The sequence below is a fragment of the Mixophyes fleayi genome, chromosome 9 (genome assembly GCF_038048845.1).
Source record: "Mixophyes fleayi isolate aMixFle1 chromosome 9, aMixFle1.hap1, whole genome shotgun sequence".
In the NCBI taxonomy this organism is placed as follows: Eukaryota; Metazoa; Chordata; class Amphibia; order Anura; family Limnodynastidae; genus Mixophyes; species Mixophyes fleayi.
Window position 1 is genome coordinate 39023590 of NC_134410.1, and position 6848 is coordinate 39030437.

The window sequence follows — 6848 nt, forward strand, 5'->3', positions numbered from 1 at the left end:
TTGAGTTTTGCAATACTTTTTTGGGCCTCATTTATTAAGCACAAAATAGTTGGTGTTGTCACAAGCTTCAATTTGTGCTAGTGTGCCTAGATTTTAGCAAAATGTATATGTTTACGGTGCAAGATGGCAATGTTTGCTGAAAAGCAGAAGTGTGTACGAGCCATTAGGAGGACTGGACATAATACTTGCCAAGTATAGAGAGCAGTGCAAGACTAAGATTTTAAGTAATGGAGTGAGATTATTAAAATCAGAAAAAGGGATGGATATAGTCCATATTTCGGATGCCTTTTGCTGTGCAGAGGGAAACACTGCCATTACCTCTTTTCAAAAGGAGTTGATTTTTGCTATAGTTCTGAATCAGCAGAAGTCTGGTCTTGTCCCCTACTTCTAATAGGTCACATTTTGCACCATTGTAGATACACTTTGGCAGAAAACTGCTTTTCCAGGTGCATTTCGCTCAATATAACTAAACATACACAAATGCCACATGTAAAAAAGATGTCCACTCATTTATTTATTTTAGCTATAAATGAGGCTAAGCCAGTTTGTATTTCAGCTGAAAAACTGAACATTTTTATTTACAGAATGAATGGACTTTTGATGTAACGTGTAAACTTCGGCACATTGTGCTACTTTTCTACCTCTACACACACCTGGGTATATATGGAATTTGCAGAGGCATCTCTTAAAAGTGGAGTGTAAGCTTGCATGTTAATGTGTGTAGGGGGACCATCTATTGGGGTGAAATGCATCCTGTGTAAAATAGGTTCACTAATTTATGTCACAGGATTTAGCTTGACATGCATTTATAATGTGTGTTACTAGTCACGTCATCATTTTCTATCGATATGCTCTGTTAGTTTGAGGTGAATTCACTTATTGGAACAATTATACATTGTATTTTTATTTGTTAGATTACATTTATATTATACTGCTTATATCAACATAAAAGGGAAATTATGCACAAACTTAAAAGCAATAAGTATGTTTCAGACATTCTCCCCTCTTTATTGTGACTTTATTCAAAGGTCAAAGCAGCGAAAGTGAAAATTGCAATATCGCATTTACAGTGTAATTCACAGCATTCAGTAGCAATAAACGGCTGATATTCTCCCTCTGCACATTCACCTTCTACTCCTTGTATAATAAAGATACCAACTTAATAAACTGAAATAAGCCATGGACAGATTTTTCAATTTTGGTGAACAGAGGTCCCAGTTTTATTTATATAATTGATGGTGGCGACGAAAGCAATGCACGTTCAACTACCAATCTAATACTATCCAACAAAACACATGGATAGCCAACAGGCCCAGAATCCCAGGTGCTTTCTTACGGCATCAGAGAGACTACGCTCCTTCTGGCCTCAAAGGGCGCATTCGCTGAAACGCTGCCAAGGGCCTTCCAAAAAGGACCTAAGAGAGACATAGCGGGAAGGGGAAGGAATCCTGCGGCCAAGCATAAACCTCTTGCACTATTAACCACTGACTGTACTTCTTTCTTGCTAAATGTGCTTGTCTGAATAAGGAAAAAATCAGGTTAACAACACAAACACACACACAGTACCATAAAACTACTATATTCTAAAACAATTATTCTTGAGTATTTTTTTTACTTTAAAAGCTTTACTAATAATGATGGTAGATTTCATTGGTAAGAAAGTACCACAGAGTACCACAAAGGCCAATTGAGTAAATGGTGTACAGGCAGGGGTGGATTGGGAACGTAAAGTGGCTCTGGAAAAAATTCTTGAAGTGCCCTCATGTGGGCGGGTACAAATCAACTGTAGGTGGGCCAACACAAAAGTAAGCAGGATTTAGAACTACTGGAATTCAGTTGTAGTAACATTCAGGAAAACGTAATGATGACTTAAGACACAGTGGTTCATTTCTAAAGCAAAGCAGGGAAAAGCTGCCAGTTCTGTGCTATAATACATGAATTCTTTTACATTATCTGCAACTGGTTTATGTCTCTGTGCTCAAACTTCTTTAGTTGCCTACTAACACATCCTTACAAAATTCCCTTCATAGAAACATATCTGACTTTGTTTAATAAGTTTAACTATTGCGAAATATGTTGGCAGAATTTCATTTGTCTGCCAGAGCAGCACATGAGCGCCTCACCCCACTGTTGCATCTTTCCCTGGCATCATGAGCTGTAAACTACCAGTCAAGTCTCTCTCTTTAATATATAAAAATGTGTTCTGTGTGTTTCAAAAAATGCACTAAAAATAATGATTCAAGCATCTGCAAGAAAACACTAATTTTGTAACAACTGTGTATGAGTCCTTAATGTGCCCTGTGATTGGTGGTGGTGGTAGTTTGATTTATTAACAGTGCAGGGGGGGTTTGCCGACAATGACATAAGTGAAGGGAAGAGCTATTCCAAGGGTTTTCTGGTGATATAGTAAGTGCAAAGGAGGCAGGATTAATGATATTGTCAGTGCAATGGGAGCTGGCCATATGTTCAACAAAGTGATCTGAGAATGGGACCAGTGCAAGGTAGAAGGCAGGCAATGGAATCAAGTATGTTGAATCATTATTAAGACTAATGTACAACAATTGTTGTTCAGATAATGTTTGTATGCTAATATTAGAGATTCATAGTAAGAAACACATGCGAATGTAGATACTATGTTATTTTTCCCTGACCACTACGATGTTGATTTTATTCATTGGTTTTCGAGAATTGTTGCTTTTAAATGTGCCAATTGAGTTTGTACTATCGAAGAGTCTTCTACAGCTGACTCTATGAGAATTATTAGCCCCGTACAGCTGTCGTTTAATGCCACATAATACACACTAGTTGAATGCTCTGCTTTTCTAACTAGCAACTAAGTCAATGCTAGTCTGTATTGAAGGATTTTCATTGCAACCAATGCCAATATTCTGATTGGCTGCAGTAAGCTGTATGGGTTGCTATGCAACATACGAACACTAGGATTGGTAGATTTCCTATGGGACCTGCGAAAGACGATTGACAGACTTCTTCCTGTATTTTAATTTAAGGCACTCCTGGTTTGTATTCAATACATTATTTCTGATGAAACCGCAAACTAGGAGTGGAGAAACGCGTTAGGTGACATCACATATCGGGTAATTAGCACTACCTGCATGCGAACTGAAACTCACGTGAAAGGAATAGGACGGAAACCGTCTATGCTCTCCCCGCGCTAGAGCTCAAAATAAGTGATATCCAATACTACATGTGCACATATTAATGAAAAACTTTTCACATTCTTGCCTGATTGGCATACTAGCAAGCGTTTGTTGTGCTGTGGATGGAACATCAGGGCAAAACAGGATTACTACCAGTTCGAATTCTTAATAACATCCACTGCAAAGATCAACATGTGAGCAATCACTGAAAGTGGATTCACTTAGGACTTTATATCATCAGTCCATAAGTTTGAATTTGATATATATATATATATATATATATATATATATATATATATATATATATATATATATATATATTCTTTTGGAAGTATTCATCTATTGTTCTTTTAAAACACATTGGTATTTTATCACAACTCTTTCAATAGAAGTATCAAGGATCAATATTTGATCATTTATGAGATTATCAGGATCAACATATTACCTGCAGGTGGTCTATACCAGTTTATATATTTTATATTTTATATATATTTGTTATATATTTATATGTGTTTGATATTACTTTTTTTTATCTAAGTTTGTTTTTGTTTTGTATCAATATTATGGTTTATTAAATATTGTCTGACATAGCAGCGCTTATCCTTGTTTTTGCATTTCTTTCTTGTGACATTTCAGTAGAATGTCCTTTGGAAGCAGCCAGTCTAGGCAGACAGATGTACTTCTTTTGATATTAAGTTGAATGGTTTGAGTATCCTATAGCACCTATTTTTCCCTTGCCCCCTTTTTTAATAGTATAAAAATTTAGTAAATATATCTTTTTCCCTTTCAACCAACCCCAACATTAAAGTAATAGCATTCCCATTTAATAAATAAACCGATTTTCCTCACTCCAAACAGCCCGAGCAATAAATTAACAGCAGTTACATTTAATATAACCATTTCCCACAAACATCACGGCATTAAATAATTAATGTTCACATTTAATAAACAGTTCTCCTCACCAAACTCAGCCCCACATTCAATTAATAGCCCCAAACCACCCCATCATTAAATTAAAGGTCCCTTCACTCCATATTAGTTAAATAGACCCTAGTATTGAATGAAAATGCCCACCAATAAATTAAATTGCCTCACCATTACCCTACGAATAATAGCACCCATTAAATAATTAGCCCCAACCTGACCATTAAATTAATACCCTACCTCCCACCCATGAACTATTAATAGAGCCCCCCTCCCTTCCCTCATATCATACAATATATTAAGACCCTCCCATTCCACCCTTTAGCAACCCCCCTCCTATCCTACACACCCTTTAGCAGCCCCCCTATCCTACCTACACTCCCTTTATCAGCCCCCTCCTATCCTACACTCCCTTTAGCAGCTCCCCCTCCTATCCTACACTCCCTTTAGCAGTCCCCCTCCTAACCTACACTCTCTTTAGCAGCCCCTGCTATCCTACACATCCTTTAGCAGCCCCCAATCCTATCCTACACACACTTTAGTAGCCCCCCTCAAACACACACACACACACACACACACACACACACTTTAGCAGCCACACACACTTTAGCAGAGACAGACACAAACACACACACACACACACACACACACTTTAGCAGTCACACACACACACACACACACACACACACACTTTAGCAGTCACACACACACACACTTTAGCATACACACACACACACTTTAGCAGAGACAGACACACACACACACACACACACACACACACACACACACTTTATCAGTCATACACACACACACACACACACACACACACACTTTAGCAGCCACACACACACACATTAGCAGTCACACACACACTTTAGCAGTCACACATACATACACACACACACACACACACATACTTTAGCAGTCACACACACACTTTAGCTGACACACAAACACACACTTTAGCAGTCACACACTTACCTTGTTTCTTCTACAGACTCCTCTCACTACACACATGGGACGACAGCTGTCATGTGACACGTCCCATGTGACCTGTGTACGGAGACTGCAGGCACAGAGATAGGAGGAGGGAGAAACAGATCAGCAGAGCAATCCGCAGCCACATTATGGTGGGCAGCTGGTCCCTAAGGAGGGGCAAGCCACCTAGTACCACACTCCCCCCCCTCACCACCGCCGATCCGGTAGGGGAGGGGAGAGGGGCGCTACACATCTAAAAAGATACCAGTCAGCCTCCTGAGGCCATTGACTTCAGGTAGGTTACATGGCCCTGTGTACAAGAGAAAAGAATAATCATTCTTGTTGAAAGCGTTTATAGATCCAGATGTATGAGTATAGAAAAGCAACCTTTAGACTTTGCTGTAAGTAGATTTTTGTATCACTTTTGTGATCTCAGTGGAATGTTGGGGATACAAACCAGATTGTAAAGAGTCAAGAAGGGAGTGAGAGAAGAGAAAATGAGATAGGTGGTAAAACACAAGTCACTAAAGTAGTTTAAAGACAAAGGGGAGGAAACAAATAGGGCAGTAGTTGTAGAGAGAGAGAGTGGATTAAGACATGGGGGTATATTTACTAAACTGCGGGTTTGAAAAAGTGGAGCTGTTGCCTATAGCAACCAGATTCTAGTTAGCATTTATTTAGTACATTCTACAAAATGACAGCTAGAATCTGATTGGTTGCTATAGGCAACAACTCCACTTTTTTAAACCTACAGTTTAGTAAATATACCCCACGGTTTCCCTGGGATTGGTCAGATAAGCATGAATTTAAAAGGGGAACGTGGATGTGCCAGTGGAGAGGTCAACAAGTTGAAGGGGTGAGCTAGATGAGGTTCTAGGAGCAGAGAAGTTGAGATGAAATAGGGGCAAGGAGGCAAGTTTTGGGGTGTAAATCAGGGGAGAAGTAACTGAGGGTGGATTGGAGAGTTGCGGAATGCTCTGTATTTCCCTATTCAATCTCTGTCTACAATCACCATACTATTTGGTCACAATCTCACCTTTTGGTAATTAGCACAGCATAGCTTTTGTTTGGGTAAATTAACAGTTCTCTATATTATTCATGATAAATCCTTTAATTTGCCACAGCTTCATTTTTGCACTTTTAATTAAAAAGTGAGAATTTACAAAAGCTTGCGGTAGAAGAAAAGCACACAATAAGATGTATTTTATAGAACCTTTCAAACTCTGTTTTTTTAATTTCAATAAATTATTACAGATTAGAAACCATTAAGTACATTTTTTATGAACTATATGTACTAAAGCAGACTTGTTCTAAACTTTTTTTTTCACTTTTAATTAAAAACACATTAATATTACGTACTGAAAGTCAACATTATGGCTTTGATAAGTTTAAAATCGAACTGCTTCACTAACCACAGCAAACACGGTCCTACTGTGTTCACCTGCACCAGATTGTTGTTTTGTAGGAAGGTATTAATCTTCACTATTAGCTGCTTTTAACCTTTGTGAACCCATAATAACTATCCATCTGCTCATCTGTATTTGTTAGCATGATTTTTGTGACATATAGCCTTCAAAAATGCCATTATCTAGCTGATTAAATATTCTGATGTAAGAATGATAAAATATTGAAATGCCTAAAATCATTTAAGTCTGTGTAGATTGATGTTCAAGAAGTGGGAGTATAAATATATTGTGTTTTTCCTTAGCTCACCTAAGCTGTATTAACTTTATTAAACCTGACAGTGAGGAATTAGGCCTATCTTTAGATACTCTTGTGATGTTGCCC

At 38.1% G+C, this 6848-nt stretch overlaps 1 long non-coding RNA gene across 1 annotated transcript; it reads right to left on the reverse strand.

The window, feature by feature from the left end:
• Nucleotides 1-1188: 1188 nt before the first annotated feature.
• LOC142101564 (uncharacterized) lies at nucleotides 1189-5260 on the reverse strand. Its single transcript, XR_012679040.1, has 2 exons — nucleotides 5064-5260; nucleotides 1189-1518 (listed from the first exon to the last, which is right to left on the reverse strand). It is a non-coding gene; the product is annotated as an uncharacterized LOC142101564 (long non-coding RNA).
• Between the last annotated feature and the right edge of the window lie 1588 nt (nucleotides 5261-6848).